At 40.9% G+C, this 23,790-nt stretch overlaps 7 non-coding genes across 7 annotated transcripts; all 7 read left to right on the forward strand.

The window, feature by feature from the left end:
• The first annotated feature begins 3,128 nt into the window (after positions 1–3,128).
• LOC115392631 (U4 spliceosomal RNA) lies at positions 3,129–3,269 on the forward strand. Its single transcript, XR_003931878.1, has one exon. It is a non-coding gene; the product is annotated as a U4 spliceosomal RNA (small nuclear RNA).
• Positions 3,270–8,368: 5,099 nt separating this feature from the next.
• LOC115392620 (U4 spliceosomal RNA) lies at positions 8,369–8,509 on the forward strand. The gene has a single exon (XR_003931868.1). It is a non-coding gene; the product is annotated as a U4 spliceosomal RNA (small nuclear RNA).
• Positions 8,510–9,039: 530 nt separating this feature from the next.
• On the forward strand, positions 9,040–9,180 carry LOC115392617 (U4 spliceosomal RNA). Its single transcript, XR_003931865.1, has one exon. It is a non-coding gene; the product is annotated as a U4 spliceosomal RNA (small nuclear RNA).
• Positions 9,181–9,819: 639 nt separating this feature from the next.
• On the forward strand, positions 9,820–9,961 carry LOC115392636 (U4 spliceosomal RNA). The gene has a single exon (XR_003931883.1). It is a non-coding gene; the product is annotated as a U4 spliceosomal RNA (small nuclear RNA).
• A 634-nt stretch (positions 9,962–10,595) lies between these two features.
• On the forward strand, positions 10,596–10,736 carry LOC115392632 (U4 spliceosomal RNA). The gene has a single exon (XR_003931879.1). It is a non-coding gene; the product is annotated as a U4 spliceosomal RNA (small nuclear RNA).
• Positions 10,737–17,977: 7,241 nt separating this feature from the next.
• LOC115392624 (U4 spliceosomal RNA) lies at positions 17,978–18,118 on the forward strand. Its single transcript, XR_003931871.1, has one exon. It is a non-coding gene; the product is annotated as a U4 spliceosomal RNA (small nuclear RNA).
• A 629-nt stretch (positions 18,119–18,747) lies between these two features.
• On the forward strand, positions 18,748–18,888 carry LOC115392629 (U4 spliceosomal RNA). Its single transcript, XR_003931876.1, has one exon. It is a non-coding gene; the product is annotated as a U4 spliceosomal RNA (small nuclear RNA).
• Positions 18,889–23,790: the final 4,902 nt, after the last annotated feature.

Raw genomic sequence — 23,790 nt, forward strand, 5'->3', positions numbered from 1 at the left:
GTCATTGCACGGGGGGGGGGGGGGGGTACAACAAAATTACATGGGAGCTCATATAAAGCTACAATTCACCTCGATTAAAATGTCAAAGACAAGAAAACATTGACAGTTTCCACTTATTACACAGTGACAGGATTACATATACATCTGTTCAGCTCACTGTTACTGTTGGCCCACTGCACCATCTTAAGTAAGTTTGCCAAGAAAAATACAGCATGTTTTTTACCTGAAAAATTTACTTTGAGATTCCATGTCGTCCTCAGGGGTGGTAGGACAAAAGACAAATAGAATTTTAGGAGATACTATAGACATGTTTGGTATTTTAAAAGTTGTTTTAAATATACTTTTTTGCCCAGCTTTTATTTTTAATTGATTAATAAATTATTTTGAAATAGTTACATGAACTTTCATGGCTGGGACATGAAATGTCCTTCATTTCTGGAATGACCCAAAGACTTTCAGGTGAATCAAGCTCCTTTATACTTGTTGCCGTGCAGTCACTCTCACATGCAGGTGTTTAGGCTGTTCTAAGTTCAACTTTACCCAATACGCTGCCTTGACGACTTGAAAAATAGTCAGCAGTGGCAATTTTTGATGGTCTCTGAGGAGACTGGTTTGTTTGCGAATGACAATATGAGGGTTACTGTATTCATGTGAAAATGTTCTGTAGCTTCATTCTAGCACTGCCAATGTTGTGGATATTCCATTTGTTAGAATTTCACACGACATTGAAACATAAATTGCAGTGCATCTTAAAGTGTACAGGAGAATTGAGCCCCTTCATTCATACTTCCTTCTCTCCAACAGTGACTCTGTAAATCACTAAAAAAGACTGTTAAATTCCTTTTTAGATTATTTAGGATATTGCAGTACAGCTCCAAAGCTCAGTGTTGTACTTATTGACACTGTTGGGACCTTGTGATCTCTCAGCTTACTTTTTTAGGGAACCTTTAATGACGGTGTTTTTTTTCTGCAGTATGTGTTTTCCGCAACCATGAAAGCATTTGCAATGTTTTGGGACTGCAGCTGGTTTTGAATTAATTTGTTCTTTTGTGGTAAAACAATGGATTTGTATTCATAAAGACAGTAAAAGGCTGCCTGTTCATTAAAAAAAAAGCAATTTGAAGCGATGCGTCAAACGATGACGGTCACATGAAGGCAGCGGTGACAGCTGGACTCGGACGAACGGCTCGTTCATTGAAAGTCACAGCACTACTGCAGGAGCTGCGCATGGACCATGGCCGGTTCCAGCCCTACTTCCGGTTGACGCTGTGTTTCCATCAGAAGCGTTAAACAAATGAGATCACGCACGCAGCTCGCCGCTTGCCTTGGCATCATGTCAACTGTTCTGCGTGGTTGGAGCACTGTATGCCCTACGTCAGTACGTCCCTGAAGACCCCCACGCTGATAGGCTGTCCTGGTGTGAATTCGCTTGAAATGTTAAAGGTGCATTAAGGAGTTTTTCAACTTTAAAAATACTTATTTTCCACCATAAATATGTTGCACATTTTTAATGATGTGTACAATGTGCCCTGACATATTCATTGCAAGTACCGCTAACAGCGCTAAATTGTCACTTGAAAGTTGCAGTGCCGGTCCGGCACCAGAATTTTTTGGGGGAGAATCTGAAAGGAATGATGTAATGCGTGCTCTGGCTGGCCTGATTTAGTTAGGTTTCGTTTTGTCCGCCATTAGTCCTCCAGATGCTTAGTGAGCAACAACTGAGCAGGATCTTCCAAAAAGTAAGAAAAGACTGGCTTCTAGCACTGCCACAGCTCCACACAGACTCCACCAGGTAAAAGAAACTTCAATTTTACTCTGGTGCTACTAAAAGAGCAAGAAAGGATTTCCCCTCTTCCGTGCACGCGAGCCACAGGCACGAGTGTTTCACCAAGCTGCATTACGCCCAAGGCCTGCAGGGGGCGCTGTTTCACATAAAACGTGCAAACTCCTTAATGCACCTTTAAAATATTTCAACTCGAGCGACAAGCGTAAAGCGATGAAGTGACGGGCTTCGGGCGGCGAGCGGTGGGCGGGGCCCACTGGGAGTGCAAGTCAACGGGCGCACGGATTTTTCGCTGGAAACGCTTGCTGCCGGCCGTCCGCCACGTCATCGCTCGCCGCCCGCCGCTCAAGATTGAGCGACAATCGCGTCATTACATGGACTTTGTATGTAATCTCATCGCACGAAAAATTTGCGTCGCGTCCAGTGGAAACGCACCGTAACAGGTTAATGGACGGTGTTACTGCCTCCATGAAGCAGCTGCCTCAGATTCTCAAAATCATCTGGCGGGCCAGATATTATTGTTGGACCGGTGGGCCACCAGTTACAGATCGTTGTTATAGATGTTGCACCAATCGTTTTCACGAGCTCTTCCTCTGTCTGTTCACTGCTCGCGTCATCGCTGTTGTTGTGTACTTCTTCTTTGGGAAACCAGGCATCTAAAAAGTTGCATTACTGCCACCTAGAGGATGTAATGTGCTATCGCGGTTGGGCGGTATGACCAAAATCCCTACCGTGGGCCAAATTTATATCGCATACGGTTTATACCGCCCACCCCTACGCTGTTATCATGAAAAATAAGTGTTGAGGCTGTTATTACAGTAAATTATTGTGTGTGTGTGTGTGTGTGTGTGTGTGTGTGTGTGTGTGTGTGTGTATTATCTTCAGGTAGCAGGTAGCTTTCAAGGTGCAAGAAGTGATACTATTAAATCACATAATGTACTTCACGCATGTGCATGGCAGCGCATGCCTGACAGCGCAGTCAGAACATGTAAAATGTTGTGCTTTTTGTTTGGCAACCTCGGGAACTCACATGTGATTGGCTCTGGAACCCGGCAGTATGATGGTTTAGCCCCGCCCACCAAAGTTGATTCATCCCATGGCAACTCAATTCGAAAAAGGAAAAAAAAAAAACTTGACAAAAACTTTGTTGATGGAGGCAACGGCTTTTTTAAGGGAATGTTTCTTTAGTGATAGGTATCGCCTCATTTTGTATTGCACAAAGATCACAGATGAAGACAAGAAGGCTGTCTGTTCATTCAAGAAGACATATTTGAAATCATGCGTCCACCTATGACCAAGAGGTGTGTTACGAGAAATGGTCCTCTGTCTCTGCTGAGGGTGTGTCATCTTTGCGCAGTGGCAGTATCGTAGCCTATGAGGTTTATCCGAGGCGTGATTATTGCTAGTTGAAAACTTTACCCAATACCCCGCCTTGATGACTTGAAATATAGTCGGAAATGGCAATTTTTGACAGTCTCTGAGGAGACTGGTTTGTTTGTGAATGACAATATGAGGACATTTTTAATGATGTGCTAATTACAGTATTTATGTTATTATTATTTTTATGATCACTCAGCTTACGTTTTTAGAGAACCTTTAATGAGGGCGTGAAGTATTACGTCACTTCCTGTTGGAGCAATTTGTTTTTCTGCAGTATGTGTTTTCCACAACCGTGAAAGCATTTGCAATGTTCTGGGACTGCAGCTGGTTTTACATTCATTTGTAGTAAAACACTGGATTTGTATTCATAAAGACAGTAGAAGGCTCCAAAACAAAGGTTCTTTTCCAAAGACCAGGGAGGGATTTTGTTATTTACTTGACGGTTTCGGCAGCTGTCAGCTGTCTTCTTCAGAGAGTCACGTGATGTTGTTGTGACGTATCTTGTCAGCTGATTTATACAGGTTTTGGCGCTATTCTCCCACTAGTGGAAGCAGGAGAACAGCGCCATCTGCAGTCCGACTTCTTGAGTACAGCATCCCAGGTGTGTGAAAGCAAAAAGGCCCCCTCATCCCGGTTCACTGTCTCGGGGGCACGTTCACTGTCTCGTGCTGAGGGGGCCTTTTGCTTTCACACACCTGGGATGCTGTACTCAAGAAGTCGGACTGCAGATGGCCCGTAGGCGGGCACGCACTTACTCGTAGAAATGGAGTTACATCCAGTAACTACTCATTTCCGGTAGTGTCCGTACCCCTATCCAGTTCCTCATTCCTACTATGTATTTGGCTTGAGCTGAATGTTCTATTTTATATACCTGGGTAGCAGTGGCGATTGCTCTAAGACTGCAAGGGAAGCTCAACTTCCCCTAAAATGTCAAAAAATAAGTGGTCCAATATTTACTGTTGTGTGAACATTTCATTCACTAAATATGCGCTACAACACGTTCATCTTTTGTTCAGAATCGGCTACTTATCTCAAGTAATTGACTCGGCTTTTTTCTCACTCCTCCTCGCAGCGGCACGGCGCTTTAAACAGCTGGACGCTGAGCGTCCATGCGGAAGCTAGAATGGGTTGTTCTGCTGCAGTGAAACTGGACGCTCATTGGATAAAATACTGGGCTGGTCCCGCCCACGGACGCTCAGCGTCTCTGGGGGTCTATGGGGCAGTGGGCTGGCCTGGACGCTGAGCTTCTGCATGGTGATTGGATGATCTGTGTGAAGCTTGATTGACAGCGAAATGAGCAAATCAGCGATCTTGAAGTAAAAAAAATGCACCAAAGTGCTTCTGAAGTTTTTCATTCTGTTGTTCTGAGTTGATTCGGAGGCTTTACTGATCCCTGGAGACTTTGTGTTTGTGAAAAACGACTAGCGTTGTGTTTGGAGACTCGTTTCGGTCACTCTGTGGTTTCTGTCCTCGACTAGCAGCTGTGGAGCTTCTCCCCTTCTCTCACACAGCGCTCCAGCCTCCAGCAGCTCCAGCAGCTCCAGCTGCTCGCTAGCTGCACACAACGGCAGACAATGTGAATGTTGTGGACCGGATTTTGGTGAAGCCATTTGATAGTCTTCCTTACGAAGAGAAAATTGGTGTTAAACTGCATAACAGATCAACTCCTAAGACTGAGCTGGTGCCGAAAGTTGGGGAAAAGTAACAGGTCCTTTCAGCTGTCCTGGTCTGACAAGGTGAGCTGCTGACTGGAAGTGCTGTCACCAAATGTCCTGCTGGCCAGGCCTCTGGATGAAACTATCTCAGGGAGGTGTTGTCTGGTCACAAGTGGGCTTTGAGGATCTGTCTAACTTTGACAGGGCAGACAAAAGGCATGAAAGCTAATAGAATTTACATACAAAAAACAGATTACACATATTACAATGTATGCTGAAAATGAGCTTCCCCTCTTTGGAAGACCAGCAGCCGCCACTGCTGGGTAGCACTATTTGAATGATGATATGTTGTGGATATAGTGCACACAGTTAATATTACAACAGTTGCAAATGGGATCTGTTGTTTGCAATTGTAGTGTCCGTACCCCATGTAGTGTCCATACCCTCGCATTTTGTTATTCCACTTAGAAGTTGAAATTCTTGATATTATTGGAACATGTGAGCATGTTGAAAAGGGGTGTATTTATCTACAACTCTCAAGACAACATATTTGCCTAAAAGTACATCTTTTACCCACAGAAAACTAACGCAGAGAATCGAAGCAAGGACTTTGAATTACAAAATTCTTCTTTTTGAATAACTCGCATAATGCTACGGGAAAATTCTCATTTGGTAAATTTGGTAATGGTAATTGAACAACAATGAAACAACAATTTCAGTGACTTTATGTTATTTCACTGCACTACCAGTTAGAGGTCGACTGATTCATTGGATTGGCCGATTCATCGGCCCGATAGGACGTTTTACAAACTTCTGAGTGTCAAGATTTCAGAAATAATGCAGTTGTTGTTGTTCATTTGATACAAATCAGTTAAGAAACATAAATTACAGCAATCCAGCAATGTGCAAATTGTATGTGCAGACATTTATATTAAGTTTGCAGAAAAGATAATTTATTTTCCACATATTTCATCACATTTGCACGTTATAGAGTCTTTTGTGGTCATTTGATGGGCAATAAAGCAGAGTTCTGTTCATATATTTTACTAAATTAAACAAACAACTGAGTTTATTAAGTTGTAGTGATGCTCTTCATCTGTTTTAAGTCTTGTTATGCTATCCAAGTCATGCTAATGTAGAGTCCATACCCCATTTTACCTCGACATCTTTAACTGATCACCATTTTACTACCAAATAAGATTACTGGATGAATTTTTTTGCATCTGATTGCTCGAAAACTGTAGTATAGTGAAAATAAAAATTGGCACAGTTTGTTGAGGCTGAATTTTTTAGTCTGCTGTCCACCTGGAGTCAATGTTGATTGTGACCAGGCCGTCACCAAATTGTTACCTCTGGAGTTTCCTCTCAGTAACTACTGATTTTTAATTGTCTGATTTAGTTTCCTGAAGGAAGGAAGTAGGCATTCAGTTCTTCATGACACTGCAACAATATTCCTGCATGCTTATGAGGAAGTTCTGGGGTAAACTATGGGCGAATCCCAATTCTCTGCTTAATCCTCAATCTTACTCCTCATTCCTCAAAATGCGCGCTCCCGTGAGGTTAAGTGGTGTCCCATTCCTAAACAAGTTGAGGAAAGGAGCGAGACTAAGGGACGTTATCTCCCTTAATTTTGAGATTCTACCAGACCTACCTTGGAGTTAAGGAGAATCCAGAATGCTTGTTAAATAGTTCGTTTTGCTGTTATTTTATTAATAAAAACTTGTGTATATTACTTTGGGAGTAATTGTATTAACTTTCTATCACAGATAATACGTATTTGCAAAGGCTATTAGAAAGAAATCAAGAAAATTCATTTGAATGCATTTATTAACAAGGTCACACATGCAAAATGTTAAACATTTCTAATGCAGGGTGCATTACTTACAGTTATAAAGGGCGTTGTTATGGATCATTGACCAAAAGTATTACTGCTGCCAGCCCCCCACCACCACCGCTACCGCGCTAAATTCTGCAGCGCCTTGACAACGGAGAGGGAAAAAACAACAGCGGTCCACGCGTGTGCGCTCTCTCTTCTTCGGACGGTCCAAAGAAGCGTCGCGCTGGCCGCTAGCACCCTCCCGACGGCCAAAAAACTCCCCGCCGCGCGCGCTCCCCCCAGGCCAAACTTTTTTCCTGCAGGAAACACTGCACTTCTGGCTTTCTTCTACCCTCTTGCGCAGTGCTGCCCCCTGTGGTCCAAGGACGTAACTGTCTTTAAGGGTTGTCCCATTTCCAAGTGACATTACATTCCTTAACACTTGTTTTTAGGTAGCACTTAATTTGAGATTGAGGACCAAGGTTGAGGAGTGAGGATTAAGCAGAGAATTGGGATTGGGCCTATGTTTTTAGGAGTTCTGCTGGATTGTTACGCCTTGCAGCAGTGATTCTCAACCGGTCTGACTTCTGGACCCCTCACCTCTCCTGAATGACAAGCTGTGACCCAAAGCGAGGAACATTTTCCACTTCTCAATTTCAGTAACACTACAGTGCAGTTTGAACCTGAGATAGTAAAATAGAATTTATGTGTGCCCACAGAAAAAGCAAATTTCATGATAAACCAGATAACTAGACAGTGAAATATTATTGTATGCTAAATTAGCAGGAAAAAACTCTGTACTTCAGTAGTTTTGGCCTTTGTTAACAACAGACACAGCAGTGCTTTAATTCTAAAGCATAAAATAAAAAAGTCGCAACTGAAAAGTAATTTCAAAAAAGCTCAAAATATGTAGCTGAGCTGAGGATCCATTCAGTGTATACATCATTAAAATATTTTAGTCACTGACTCAGGCATCAATCAGAAGGTTGACATGACAGTCTGAACATTTCAATTAAAGCCATTGTTAACTTCCAAAATATAGTCACTATAAAGTGCAACTGCTAAGAAGTATTTTGAAAAAATTGAAATTATGTAGATTTAGCTGAGAATTGTGACCAACTGAATCTAACAACACTGTACTTTGGAGAAAAACATATTTCTGTATTCTCAGTATTTATACTTAAACTCCAAATAAATTAAACAAAAAAGTGGCATTTAAAAGGATTCAAGTATGAAAAAGTTTATTTCCTTTTTACAGCCTCCTCAGTAGGTAAGTGAAACAGCTCTTGCTTCAACATTTGGCTTACAGGTTAGTTTGAAGGAATTAATGGGATAACTGGGTCTGTTTGTTCTTCCTGACAAGAGTCTCAAAGTCTGGAGTTTTAGTAGACAAAGCTCATTGAGCAGTGCGTTTAGTGAATGTTCAGCAGAGCAGAGAAGAAACACTAACAGAGAAAGGTAAAGCTGTGCTCAACACAGAGCTGTACCACAACGAAAAGAGAATTTTTCAACCTGCGTTGAAAAAACTAGATCTCCTGCAGTTCTCCATGCTGAGTGAGATGATCAGAACAAAGACTGTGAGTCTTCTTCTATGGCAGTGGTTCCCAACCTTGAGTCTGGGGACAAGGAGGGCCCCGCCAGGGGGGGCTAGCACAATATTTGAAGCTTTTGGTCCACCCGTGACAGAGAGGTGTGTTCCCAGAAACAGTCCTCTGTCTCTGCTGAGGGTGTGTCATCTTTGCGCAGTGGCAGTATCGTAGCCTATGAGGTTTATCCGAGGCGCGATTATTGCTAGTTGAAAACTTTACCCAATACCCCGCCTTGATGACTTGAAATATAGTCGGCAATGGCAATTTTTGACGGTCTCTGAGGAGACTGATGTGTGTGTGAATGACAACCTCTGCAAATTTTGATCATCTGTCTGTAGTATTCTCTTAGTGCTCAGCTGTGACTGCCTGACTTTTGTTTTATGAAGGAAGTGTTAAATACTTTATGATGCTGTAATGAACTATTGCGTCAGATTAGAAGCATTTTTAGGTTTGTTTACTTTTATAGCCACTTTGCCTCCTCTTGTGTGTGGTATCTACATTTACTTACAAAACAACTTTCTGTGGTGTAACTTGTACATTGTTGGTCTGAGAAATGTAGATATTTTACCAGGTGAATTGCATCAAATGTCTGTCCTGGATGACGCCATAAAACATCCACTGGTTTAGAAGTAATTAGTACCCATTCACTTTTTGAGAAAAGTTATTCGTATTCTTACATATTATCTAACACCAGCACTTTTACTTGTAATTGCTTTTTCTTTGTTTCCAAAGTCATCGTATTAGAAGCCATGCGTCCACCCATGACAGAGAGGTGTGTTCCCAGAAACAGTCCTCTGTCTCTGCTGAGGGTGTATCATCTTTGCGCAGTGGCAGTATCGTAGCCTATGAGGTTTATCCGAGGCGTGATTATTGCTAGTTGAAAACTTTACCCAATACCCCGCCTTGACGACTTGAAATATAGTCGGCAATGGCAATTTTTGACAGTCTCTGAGGAGACTGGTTTGTTTGTGAATGACAATATGAGGGACATTTTCAATGATGTGGTAGTTATTGTTTTTATGTGGAGGTCTTCTGTAGCTTGATTGTAGTACTGCCAGTATTTTGGGTATTGAATTTGTTAGAATTTCACTCAGCATTGAAACATAAATTGCAGTGTATCTGAAAGTGTACAGGAGAATTCAGCCCCTTCATTCATACTTTTTCTCTCCTACAGTGACTCTGTAAATCACTAAGACAGACTGTTCTATTCCTTTTTAGATTATTTAGAACATTGCAGTACAGCTCCAAAGCTCAGTGTTGTGCTTACTGGCGCGGTCGGAACCTTGTGATCTCTTGGCTTACGTTTTTAGGGAACCTTTAATGACGCCGTAAAAGTATTGCGTCACTTCCTGTTGAAGCAATTTTTTTTTTTCTGCAGTATGTGTTTTCCGCAACCATGAAAGCATTTGCAATGTTCTGGGACTGCAGCTGGTTTTGCATTCATTTGTAGTAAAACACTGGATTTGTATTCATGAAGACAGTAGAAGGCTGTCTGTTCATTCAAAAAAAAAAAAAAAAAAATTGAAACCAAGCGTCCACCCATGACAAAGAGGTGTATTCCCAGAAAAAGTCATCTGTCTCTGCTCAGGGTTGGTCAGCTTTTCGCAGTGGCAGTATCGTGGCCTCTGAGGTTTGTCCAAGGCGAGATTTTTGCTAGTTGAAAACTTTACCCAATACCCCGCCTTGACGACTTGAAAAGTAATCGGCAATAGCAATTTTTTGACAGTCTCCAAGGAGACTGGTCTGTGTGAGTAACAACCTCATCAAGTTGTTATATCTCCAATTCTCTCTCGGTACTGAGTTGTAATTACAACAGAGAACCACTGTGTGCCAACAGAAAAAGCAAGTTTCATGATAAACAAGAACATGTAACTCGTGGTAAGTAGAGAGGGAAATATTGTATTTTATGCTCCATTGGTGAAAGAACTCTTGACTTCACTAACTTTGCATTTAACTACAGACTCAACCTTTCAGCAGTGCTTTCACTCACAATAACCAGCCACTCGCTGAAAATGAGTCGGGTCACAGACCAGTTTCCAGTGGGTCACAGGTCATTTTCCACCAATTGAGAAACAATGCCCTGCATTATGTAAATACTTTCAGTTGAGTCAATCAGTTTCATTGATGGCTTTTGTGATGATTAACAATGGAATCACGCAATAACATGAAAGCTCATGCAATGTTGTCAGATTGCTTCTAGTTTTGCTTTTGTTTGTTGTAGTAGTAATAAACAACTGAACTGCTGTACATGAAGATCGGAGATTGTGATAGTGGAGCTTTTTGTTCATTTTCAGTTGTCATGTTTGAAACTGCACCCCTGACAGAGAGGTGTGTTCCCAGAAACAGTCCTCTGTCTCTGCTGAGGGTATGTCATCCTTGCGCAGTGGCAGTATCGTAGCTTATGAGGTTTATCCGAGGCGCGATTATTGCTAGTTGAAAACTTTACCCAATACCCCGCCTTGACGACTTGAGATATAGTCGGCAATGGCAATTTTTGACAGCCTCAGAGGAGACTGATGTGTGTGTGAATAAAAATGTAATCAAGCTGTTACATCTGAAAGTTCCTCTCGGTACTGAGTTGTAATTGTCTGGTTTAATTTTCTGAAGGAAGCAAGTAAGTGTTCAATTCTTCGTGACACTGGAACACTATTCTTGTATGCTTATGAGGAAGTTATGGGATAAACATGCTTTTAGGAGTTTTACTGGATTGTGATGCCTTGCAGCAGTGATTCTCAACTGGTCTGACTTCTGAACCCCTCACCTCTCCTGAACGACAAGCTGTGACCCAAAGCGAGGAACATTTTCTACTTCTCAATTTCAATCACACTGCAGTGCAGTTCGAACCTGAGAGAGTAGAACAGAGAACCACTGTGTGCCAACAGAAAAAGCAAGTTTCACGATAAACCCTCTGGCGCCCCCCAGGGGAGGCGCGCCTCACACTTTGAAAACCACTGGTGTATATGGTGATTATGGTCAAACATCGCCTTGTTGTTTTATGGATTTAAAATGCTTGTTCTTAATAGCTGATGTCAGCCGGATAACTGTGAATGGCATGAATTAAGGGCAAGAGGAGCTGCACATATGTGCAGTAGAGCGTTGAGCATAAGCCTGTTTGTTGTTTTTGATTGTTGTTTTCAGGTATTCTTTCATTAAATCATGAATCTGTGTGTGGGGAATGTCGGCCCTGGACAGAGAGAGCCACGTTTCAGCACCGCAGACAGCTCCGCGTCCGAATGATCATGTTCTCATGTTCTCCCTGTGTTGATCTGGATTCTCCAAACCTGCTGCTTCACTCACACACATGCTTTTCATATCACAACATTTCATTCCTGTGCTTTCTCCTTTTCCGTCTCCTTTGCTGCCCTCAGCTTCCAGACCTAGACCGCTGGAATGCCTTACACCTGTCTGTAGGGAGCAGGATCAATACAATTAAAACGACTGTGCTTCCTAAATTTATTTACCTGTTCCAATGCCTCCCCATCTTTTTAACCAAGTCTTTTTTTTCTAATCTCAACAGCCAAATATCAACCTTTATATGGAACAATAAACATCCTCGAATAATTACAAACATATTGCAGCTGCCCTGTAAAATGGGGGGCATGTCACTCCCAAATTTTTTATATTATTATTGGGCAGCAAACATAAAAACGTTGCTATATTGGATGAGACAGGACACCGTTAGCCCTAGTTGGCTGGTACTTGAGAGGGCCACACTTGACTCCACCTCTCCTGCTGCCCTGCTATGTTCTAAACTGCCTTTTGAGCAGCCTGTTTAAACCTTTACATCTAACCCAGTTATTATCAATACAGTAAAAATTTGGAACCAATTTCGATGGTCATTCAATCTCACAGGACTGTCACTTGCTGCACCTGTGACAAAAAATCACATGTTTAATCCATCAATTATGGACGAAGCCTTTGGTACCTGGCAGAAACTAGGGACATTTTACAATCTATATATCGATAATATATTTGCCACCTTTGAACAGCTATCACAGAAATACAGTATTCACAAATCCCAGTTTTTCAGGTATTTACAGCTTCGAGGCTTTGTGAAGTCTAACTCTGAATGTTTCCCAGCGTGTCCTCATATCTCTCTTTTGGATTCAATCTTCAAATGTAAAACCTCTACCAAGCAAACAATGAGTAAAATCTATGAGTTGCTCAGTTCATGTCAAGCAGTCAGCTTAGAATCACTTAAAAACAAATGGGAAACAGACTTATCTGAACCTCTTTCAGATTCAGTCTGGCAAAACATCGTACAGAGAATTCACTCCTCATCAGTATGCCTCAGACACAGAGTAATCCAGTTCAAAATTGTGCACCGTCTCCACTGGTCCAAGGTCAAACTGTCAAAACTTAAACTGGAATTGGATCCTACTTGTGACGGCTGTAAACAGGCCCCAGCTACATTGTTGCATATGTTTTGGACATGTCCTTAGTTGTACAGGTTCTGGAAAAATAATTTTTGACATCTTTTCCAAAATATGTAAAAAGACAATAAGTCCATCTCCGCTTATTTAATTATTTGGGGTGATCCCTGAGGGTGTTGCTCTTAGTGGCTGCAACAAAAGCCTGATTGTCTTCTGCTCTTTGTTGGCCAGGAGGCTAATCCTTATAAACTGGAAGAAGTCTCACCCACCAACATTTGGGCACTGGATTAAAGCTAGGGCAGACGATGTTGTCCAAAAGCACTTTTTGTCATACTGAGTGAAATGCTCCTTGCCCCCTGGGAGAAGTCAATACATTATGTGTACGGAAAAAGGTGCGGAAAAAAATCTGACAACTGTAGCGGCCAAAGGACAGTAAAAACTCCGACCAATCGTAAGGCGTGGACCGCTCTTAAGAAACCAACCAAATCCCTTCGCCGTTCTATCAGCCCCCTGCGCTCAGCGCTCGCGGCTCGCGTGAAAAAATAGAATGAAGCGAAGCGTGCTGCGCTCCTATGCGTGTTGTGTGCGGGCAGTCAGAAAGGTTAATAACATTGGAGGCGATCACAAACTCCGTGCGCATGGCGCTTCCGCGTCCAGTGCGTTCGCTCCCAACGGGAGCTCCTCCAATGGGGTGGGAGCTGGGCGGAGCCTTGGGGAGATGCTACATTCGTGCTACATGCTAGTTTTCCAAGATCGCCGACCCTAGCTTTATTCATCTGGAAAAAATCCGATATACCATTAGAGGTTCTGTGAAGAAGTTTAAGGATACCTGGGGGCCGTTCTCATCTGTGGTTGAAGGCATGGCAGCCACCAGTGTAACTGTGTAATTGTTGTACTTTTTGAGTGCTGAGCATATGCATGCCTGTGAATTAATGATGTACATGATCCGTGATCTATTAGTATTATATGGATGCCTCTTTTTTTTTCCGTTTGTTTGTTTGTTTGTCTGTTTGTTTGTTTTCTGAAGTGTAAGTAATTGAAATTCGGGGGTTTGGGTGGAAGGGGTTTAGTATGTGTGCATATTGTTTGTATTGTTTTATGTGTTCAATAAGATTTAAAAAACAATAATAAAAAGACTTTGTTCAAAAAAAAAAAATGTTTTGGGCAATCACAGAAAAGGTGTTCAACCCTCTGCAGAGTTTCTGCTTTTTTCCATTATTTGAAAGTTCTATCAATTACTTTGCACCTTCTACAGACAAAGTAGGGCAAGTTTCAGCCGGGTGGCTATGCTGATCACACTTACGGCAGAGCTTGGGTCGTCCTTGGTCGTGGATGTATTCCCTGTTTTCACCCAGGACTAACATGGTTTGGAGATACTTCAGTTCCTGGATCTCCTGGAGAGAGCATGATTCCAGACGCCATCTTCATTCCTCACTTTGGCCTTTAACAGTGCAAGCTCTCCCCATGTATGCTCAAAAATCCTCTGAATTCAGTTTCATTGACAATTCTGGATGGATTTCTGTGCATTGTCAGAAAGCTTCTCCACATGAAATACAGATGACATTTTCAAGCTCCGTCCTAAACTTTCTCAGCAGTGCAGCAGAGACAAACCTAACATGTAAATCCTTTACTGAAAGACAGCGTCAAAATGCAGTTTAAGTTACTGTGGTTGAGACCGAGCACACCTTTAATAAATGTTCTTAAAAAAGCAAGAATAAAGTCAAAACAACAATAAAGTCAAAATGAATAGAACAGATAATTAGAATACAACAATTTAGTAAACTAGCACCCACAACACATTGGAAGTTTTCACTTGGAAAGGTTGTCCTGTTATCGGGGTGTGAAATAACAGTTATCACCATCCACTTTTCAGAGCAGAAAAAATTCCTCACTTGACAGTTTTTTCTGTTATTGACTTCTCATGGTGCGTTCATCAATGCACAGACAAGAACAAACAGACAAAAATATAGCTTTTTGGAAATAAAATCAGCTGAAAAATGTTAAACAGCTTTGTTATTGCCAGTGACAATGTCTGGAAAGTTGACATTATCTTTACTTCCACACACATATGTATCAAATAAATGCCAGACAACAAAGCAAGGGGTGGAAAGAACGCACTGCAAATAATCACATCCCTGTTATGAAGTAGCATTTTTTTCATGTATGTAACAATGTGTTTACCCATTCCTACAACAATTTTTCTCCTTTCAAATCTGTATTTTCATAGCCAGGTAAAGGAACAAACAAAACCTTCTTTCATGTCGACAAACGTCTGCAGAAAACTTGCTATTGTGCAACATTAATGTATTCTTTTTTATGATTCTTTTTTCTGAGAAATGTGCTTTGAAAAATAGATACTTTGAATAAATAAAGTGAATTGAATGTCAGTGTGTCTTTGGTAACCGAATTACGAATCTTTGGAAAAGTAGATGTGAAACAGTTTTTTTAGTTATCATATTGATAGTTTTAGAAGCAAACAACGCTGTAATGAAATAGACCAGAATAAAAAGCTTTTATTAACGTGACAAAATGTCTGAAGTTGGAGAGCTGCTCCTCAGAGTGCAAATGAAAAAATTGTAACAAACAAAAATAATGCAATATAACAAAGAATGGTGTAATGTTTATTCTCATTTAAAGTTGACATGAAAAGCAAATAAGTAGGGGTTTTTTTTATTATGTGTGTGGGGTGTGTTAATTATTCAGAGAAAAAGACCACTCAGCTTTACTGTGTCATTTTTCAAGTTTAAATCTTCGAAACATTCTGTTTATCAGAGATATCAGGTTGTTTTCCTCCACACTTGAGAAATTTGACTTTTGGTTTTTCCGAGGTTTCACTGAATGCACCATGAATGTTAATTAGACACACCTGTAGTTAATCAGCCTGAGTACACCTTCATAACTACAGGCAGAAGAAGTAGTTCCATCAGGCAACCACAGAAAGAAGTCTGGTAAAGTATACAGTTTGTTTCTTCTGGAATAGAAAAAGAAGCGTGCCTCTTTAAAATAATTATCTTTCTTGCTTAGATGTGATTGCTATTTAGAAATAAAGTAGAGGTGGTGTTTTAAATGAGTTTCTTGAACTACTAGGTAAGCTGATCAAATAAAATGTGGAGAAAGAGACAGAAAATGGCACAAAGTGATAAACTTTTTTCATTACTATTCCAAATCAATCAGTAATAGCATTATTAATGCTTGCAGAATGCAATACATTTGTCATTTTTACAAACTCATTTGGCCTTAATGCTGTTTTCAAGGGCCGACTAGATCAGACTGCACCAAACGAAACATCATGAGATATTCTGAATGTCTGCTTGGAAACGCGAGTCCTGAGAACCTTCGGACAGCCACGTAATAAAGGACCAGCAAGGAATAACTGCAGTCTGATGACAAAAGGTAGGACTATTTTTCTCATGCTTGGTTGAAGGTTTTTTTTTTCTGTTAATTTACAATGTTTACATGCTATTGTGTCTGCATACAATGTGCAAATGGATTCATGCAGGAGTGTGGACACACTGGGTTATCTGTGTGGTGTTGGACCAAGAAATTAACTGAGAGGTGTTGTATAACTACAAAAGTGTGGACTGTATTGCTTTATTCTTTTCATGCTTGGTGGCATTGATGCACCCAGCCTTGAGGTGCAGATGTTTTTCTGCTCTGTGACTTTACAGTGTTTGTATATTATTGTTTGAGCATACAGTAGTACAATGTGCAAGTGATTTCATGCATGAGTGTGCACACTTTAGGTTGTCAGTGTTGTGTTGGACCAGCAAGTGAGTGAGTTATTTGTGATAGCTGCTGATTCATGTGTCTGTTATGTTCCGTTTCTTGGATTGAGCCATCATGATATCTTTGGACTCTTGACTAGCATCAAAACACATGCCTGATACAGTTTTTGACTTGCTCTTATTGCCCCTGTGAGAGCAGAACCACACTCCTTTAGAGCCATTTTTAAAATGCGTTTGACAATCGGCAACTTTGTGAGGGTTTCTAGCTACCACAGTGCCAAATAGTGACCATCTACAACAAAGACCAACTATAATGGGAGAACTGGGTCTGTTTGTTCTTCCTGACAAGAGTCTCAAAGTCTGGGGTTTTAGTAGACAGAGCGCGTTGAGCAGTGCGTTTTGTGAGGGTTCAGCAGAGCAGAGAAGAAACACTAACAGAGAAAGGTGAAGCTGTGCTCAACACAGAGCTGCACCACAACTAAAAGAGAATTTTTCAACCTGCGTTGAAAAAAACTAGATCTCCTGCAGTTCTCCATGCTGAGAACAAAGACTGTGAGTCTTCTTCTGTGGCAGTGGTTCCCAACCTTGAGTCTGGGGACGAGGAGGGCCCCACCAGGGGGGGCTAGCGAGAGAGCCATGTAAAAATATTGTTTATTCTCAATGGTTCACCTGAAGCGTTGCATGTATTTTGATTGTAAACAGTTTCACATCAAAAGACACTGAGAAATGAGGAATTTGAACCGTCCAACATTTACATGTTGAGATGCTGTCGGGAAGGCCAGTCTGTTTGTCTATTATGATAAAAAATAGCCCCACAAATTACATTCACTGAAATAACTCCATTAAATTTAAAAGAAACACCAATACATTCCTCTGTTCAGAAAATTCACTGTATCCCACTGAAATGTTAATATTTGAGAAGTGACCACATTTGAACCTTTCACAACAATACAACATGCCGAGACACAAATAACTACTCCTCCTTTACATTCAGCCTGCACATGAAGCACGTAAACCTCAAAGTAGTGTTCACAAAGCATTCAGAAGGTATAAAATTTTCTCACATATTAAAAACGAGTTAGCGAATGTTATTCAAAGTTTTAAGAGCCTAAATACTTAACACAAACATGTCTGAATGAGAAAAATGACTGATAATCAGTCTCTGGCAGTGACGGCGCATGCGCAGCTCTCTACAGGCATAACTAGTCAACCGCGAATGGCTTTCGCAGGCTCAACAGATCGATCACAGACAAATTGAAATCAGGCATGTGGACATTTCATCATGAGAAATCGAGGGTGTGGCGTGACAGCGTGTAAATCTGATCAATTGTATGAGTTCCATGGCCAGTGCGTGAGAATAGGCAGCCCTACAGGAACAATCACCAACTTGGTTGATTGACGTCAAATGTGATGTTTGAGCGTCGGACTGCAGCTGTCCAGGCCATTTGGCGAGCTTCAGTTAGTTCAGACACCCGAAGTCCTTGACTCATAAGACTAAAGTCACAAACAACACATTTGAACAAAGTCTTATTGATGTTATCGATCAGCGTATGTTCCCCTCGTTGAATGATCCAATTATCTAAGCTCGAGGTGAAACACCATGAATAAAAGTAGTCTGCAGCTGAATGACTCCCTCTGGCAGCACGCTGAGGAACCATCTTTGCGCAGTGGCAGTATCGTAGCCTATGAGGTTTATCCGAGGCGCGATTATTGCTAGTTGAAAACTTTACCCAATACCCCGCCTTGACGACTTGAAATATAGTCAGCAATGGCAATTTTTGACGGTCTCTCCAGAGACTGGTTTGTTTGTGAATGACAATATGATGGACATTTTCAGTGTTGATATGATGGTTACTGTATTTATGTGGAAATCATACTGCAGCTTGGTTCTAGTGCTGCCAATATTTTGGATATTCCATTTGTCAAAATTTCACACAGCATCGAAAAGTAAATTGCAGTGTATCTGAAAGTGTACAGGAGAATCCGGCCCCTTCATTCATACTTTCTCTCCTACAGTGACTCTGTAAATCACTAAAACAGACTGTTCCGTTCCTTTTTAGTTTATTTAGGACATTGCAGTACAGCTCCAAAGCTCAGTATTGTGCTTACTGACGCCGTCTGAACCTTGTGATCTCTCAGCTTACGTTTTTAGGAAACCTTTAATGATGGCGTTAAGTATTACGTCACTTCCTGTTGGAGCAATTTTTTTTTTCTGCAGTATGTGTTTTCCGCAACCATGAAAGCATTTGCAATGTTCTGAGACTGCAGCTGGTTTGCATTAATTTGTAGTAAAACACTGGATTTGTATTCATGAAGACAGTAGAAGGCTGTCTGTCCGTTCAAAAAATTTTTTGAAACCGTGCGTCCACCCATGACCAAGAGCTGTGTTCCCAGGAACAGTCCTCTGTCTCTGCTGAGAGTGTGTCATCTTTGTGCAGTGGCAGTATCGTAGCCTATGAGGTTTATCCGAGGCGTGATTATTGCTAGTTGAAAACTTTACCCAATACCCCGCCTTGCCGACTTGAAATATAGTCAGCAATGGCAATTTTTGATGGTCTCTCAGAAGACTGGCATATGTGTGAATGATAAGTTTTACCAAAAGTTTGTAAAGCTACAATTTAAAATGCAAAACATTTTTTGAGTTACTTCACACTTTTAATTATTATAGTTTTATTACACAATTCCATATGTGTTGATCCGTAGTTTTAATACCTTCTGTGATCATTTCCAATGTAAATATTTATGACAGTAATATAAATGGAATGTGGAGACTTACTCAGTCAGCTAGATCTTCTACAGCTGACTTCAGAAACTCTTTCCACTTGGAGAAACCCAGAACTTAAGAAGAATTAAAATGATATGTCCTGCCTATGCAAACGAAGAAATCCCATTGTTTTATGCATTATTTTGGGAGAAATTGGGACCTTTACTTTACAAGTGTTAGCATTGTCAATTGAGATGGGAAGTTTCTCCTGAGATGTTAATTCACCTCATATCTTTGCTGTGTTGAAGGAAATAAAAAGCCACATTATTGTGCTAGTTGCAGACCTTTGAGCTTACCAAACTCAGATTAATTAGTTTGTTTTTGTTTTTTGTTTTTTTGCTGAATTGCTTTACAGATGTGTTCAATACTACTTGGCTTTATTAGTTCACTGCGATCAGACAGGATTTATTAAAGTTGGGCCGGCTTTTGAGAATTTGAGGTGACTTTGTGCATGTAATTTTTGCTGCAACTGATATGAGATTGTCCTCCAATTGCACAGTTTGTTGCATCTAAATTATTTGCTTTGTTCTTTCTATCCATTCACACAAAATGTTTAATAAATATGTAGTCCAAAAAACAAAGGAAAAAAGCAGTTATAAATGCAGTTCGCTAAAGATCTGTATCTTTACGTCTTGACGTCTGACCCCACCCTCAACACATACGCCATTGCGCCATATACCAACCTGTCAAATCCTGCATTTTTCTTCCTGTGTGAGGAAATGGGCTTTGTCCACACAACTGCTTGACTTCCTTCTGCATTTTGCAAAGCAAATGTTTAGGATGGACATTTTGTTTTTCTTTCAGAGTACTGTTTGTGTTTTGAATGACGGCTTTGCATAGTTTTGCACAATATGTAGAACATAAGTTGAACACTGAATTGAAATGCTGCAGTGCATCAAATTGAAGGCATGATGCACTTTTATCCATGAAGATCTCTGTTGAGGATCGTAAGACATGTAATTTTAAAAGTCTTCATGTTTGAAGTCATGTGTACACTCATGAGAAAGCAGTGGTGTGCAGTCAGGCTTGGCACTGCCCACCCAAGGCTGAAAGGAGCAAATGAAATCATTGAATTTTGATAATTTGTTTTTATATTTTTTAGTGCAGCAACGCTGCTCTGCCTTTATCTGTCATATCATTGCAACGATGTGTGTTCGTGCATGCGCAGTTAGTTTCACCATATAAAAATAATTCACGTAAAAAGGCAGATTGCTGTGCTGCCTTTTTTACGTTATTGTGCTTTGCCAGTGCTTTACGTATGTTCATGGAACATTAGTGAATTGATACTTGGCTCTCAAGCTAGTTGGCAGGCTCACCGGCAGGATGACATCAGTAGAGAGATTAAAACAATTTGAACATCTTTCTTTTGAAGGAAAATGTCAACTTTTGAACGATGGGAGACCAACACCTGACCTACCAGATTTTCAGCAAAGGAAAGGGCAGAAAGTTGTTCGTGCTTTTCAAAAGTGAATGTTACAAAAGAAAGGACTGGCTCTGTGGATGCGCTATGCTGAAGGGCTTGTCCACATTCAGAGCCACATTGCTCTGAAAACATTTTTGATCGACAACTTTGTCCAGAAGGACAGGCGCATGGACTTCATCTTCAAATAAAGTAAGCCCACACACAAAAAAATGTTGGGTTATTTTTGCAACCCAACAGCTGGGTTGAGACTGTTGGTTAGGTTAACTGGGTTGTTTTCATTAAATTGGGTAATCTAATAACCCAGATTGCTGGGTTATTGTAGTTGGCAGTTGAGTTATTTGCTGTTGGGTTGTAATTTCCATTATAATGTGTTGGGTTATTTCGGACTACTCAACATGTTGGGTTGACACTCGCACATGCACGACCAATACCGATACTGAGTGCTGCTATAGCAAAAGAGAAAAAGACTGTTACAATGGAGACGCTGCTGCCAGATTCTTCTAGGGAATACAAGGAGCTCCATTTTGATTTTTACGAGAATCTGAGTTTTATTGTCGCATTTAGGTAATCTGGAAAGATCCTGTATATTTTAAATGGTGGCTATTTTTCTTAAAAACTGTTTTAAAATGGTTAATATGCATAGTTTCTATAAAATTCTGTAAATCACTGTTCAGTATTTATGATACTGTAGCGGCCGTGGGGGCCACTGGCCGGTAGCTGCAAGGCACTATGGGTAGGTAGGTGGGTATTTTTTGGGCCGTTTCGGGCCGTGTTTCATGTTTAATTGTGTTCATTTGTGTTTCCCGTGATTATGGTTGTGTTTAGTAATAGTGTTTTTGTGTGCCATTACCATTTTTCCATTTCTTTAAAGGTGCATTAAGGAGTTTTACAACCTTAAAAATACTTATTTTCCACCATAAATATGTTACACATTTTTAATGATGTGTACAATGTGCCCTGACATATTCACTGCGAGTCCCTCTAACAGCGCTAAATTGTCACTTGAAAGTTGCAGTGCCGGTCCGGCACCACAATTTTTTGGGGGGAGAATTTGAAAGGAATGACGTAATGCACGCTCCGGCTGGTCTGATTTAGTTAAGTTTCGTTTTGTCCGCCATTACCCCGCCAGATGCTTAGTGAGCAACAACTGAGCAGGATCTTCCAGAAAGTAAGAAAAGACTGGCTTCTAGCACTGCCCCAGCTCCAGCACAGACTCCACCAGGTAAAAGAAACTTAAACTTTACTCGAGCGCTACTAAAAGAGCGAGGAAGGAGTTCCCCTCCTCTGTGCACACAAGCCACAGGCACGAGTGATTCTCTAAACTGCATTACGCCCAAGGCCTGCAGGGGGCGCTGTTTCGCATAAAACGTGGAAACTCCTTAATGCACCTTTAAGTTTCGTTTGTGTCCTGTGAGACCGGGGGCGAGAGGGATAGCCAGGGGAGTGGCTTGGCCTGTGTGCCGGTGGGGTAGAGGTGGTTCTAGCTGCTTAGTTGTTGTAACAGTAAAGCTCTGGTGTGTTGAAATCTAAAGAAATCTCGTCATTTCCATCTGAAGTTGCTGCTCCTGTGTCACAATACTAAGTTTGCTATATAAAATATTTTGTAATTTGTTAATATTAAATGTTAATAAATAGTGTCCTCACATTTTGTGCCAGAATATATCTAATCAATAAATAATGACCATAATAATATTGTAACGGCTGCTGGGGGTCGCTATGGCAGGTGACTGTGCCCTGGGTAGCCGCAAGGGATTATGGGAAGAATTGTTAATGAATTTTGGGGCCGTTTTGGGGGCTCATATCAGTAGAGTATCAATAGGGTAGTATCAGTAGGGTAAAACTAACCTGTCTCACAACCGTCTCTTTATTTAGTTCTGTTTAGTCTTTTGTTCTGCATGCTGTTGACACTTTTGTGTTGCATTTATTTGTATTATGTGTCGGACCGTGAGTCAGGGGGGTTGCTAGGGGAGTGACATGGGGCCTGTGAGTGACCGTATTTGTTTGTCAATGTGTGTGGGATGTTCTTATATAATTAATTATTATTATATAATTAGAAAATAGTAACCAAACTGATTGAGCAGAAGGAACTCTTCTGATCTTCTGGTGTGGTGTTGCTGTGGAGCAGAACACACACGAGCAGATTCTTCAGCTGAGGTTCGGCTCCTCTCTCCTCCAAATCTCGCGTCGTCCAACGTGACTTTGTGCTGTTTCCCTTCATTGCTGTTTTTACATTCATCTCCACTTTGAATAATAAGTGGAGAACTCATTCATTCCCTCAGTTCATTCATTCACATCGGTATTGCTCCTTCAGTGCAGACCCCCCCCCCCCCCCCCCCACACCCCCACCCAGTGCTCACGGAGCACGGACTGTCAGCACATTGTTAGAAAATGTAAATGTTCTAGTACAGAAGAGGGAAACATAGTTTTAGATCATTTTATTATAATTTACCCTCCACATTTGATAATAATTCAGCTTATTAGCTAATCTGTTTGTGTGTGTGTTTTTTTTTTTTTTTTTTTTTTTGTTTTTTTACTTTTGAGTCCCGAGTGGAGCAGTAGAATAAAGTTATTAGCAGACCGTGTCAAATACAAGCTACTTTTTTAAATCACCAAATATCTAAAATCATTCTTTATGTCCACAGATTTGATAGTTTAAATCAGAGTAAAAACAAGTTGAGCTTTGATTAGGAAAAGTTTCATTATAGTCTGCTCTGTCTCTGAGTCAGTATGAGATGGCCCATCATCCTACCAATGATTTGCAATTTTTTTGGAAACTTACTTGCAGGCCACCAAAGAAGAGCAACGACAGGCCCGATTTGTAGGATTTCAGGTCGCGGCGAGCTTGGGGTTAAATTCCTCAAATTAGTAACAATTCTTACTACACAAGACATTATCACACTGTCTACACATAATAGACATAGAGCACTGAAGTTGTTTTTTTTTTTTTTTGGTCACAATTAGGGCAAACTGTGTCATTTAGGTATTTGTTTTCTTTATTTCAAGATGCAATAAATGATAATAGATCACATATTGTACTTCACGCATGTGCATGGCAGCACAGGCCTGACAGCGCAGTCAAAACATGCAAAATGTTGTGCTTTTTGTTTGGCAACCTCGGGAACTCACCTATGATTGGCTCTGGAGCCCGGCAGTGTGATGGTTTAGCCCCGCCCACCAAAGTTGTTTCATCCCAGAGCAACTCAATTCGAAAAAGAAAAAAAACTTGACAAAAACTTTGTTGATGGAGACAACAGCTTTTTTAAAGGAAATGTTTCTTCAATG

Source organism: Salarias fasciatus, chromosome 7 (genome assembly GCF_902148845.1).
Source record: "Salarias fasciatus chromosome 7, fSalaFa1.1, whole genome shotgun sequence".
NCBI classification, from domain to species: Eukaryota; Metazoa; Chordata; class Actinopteri; order Blenniiformes; family Blenniidae; genus Salarias; species Salarias fasciatus.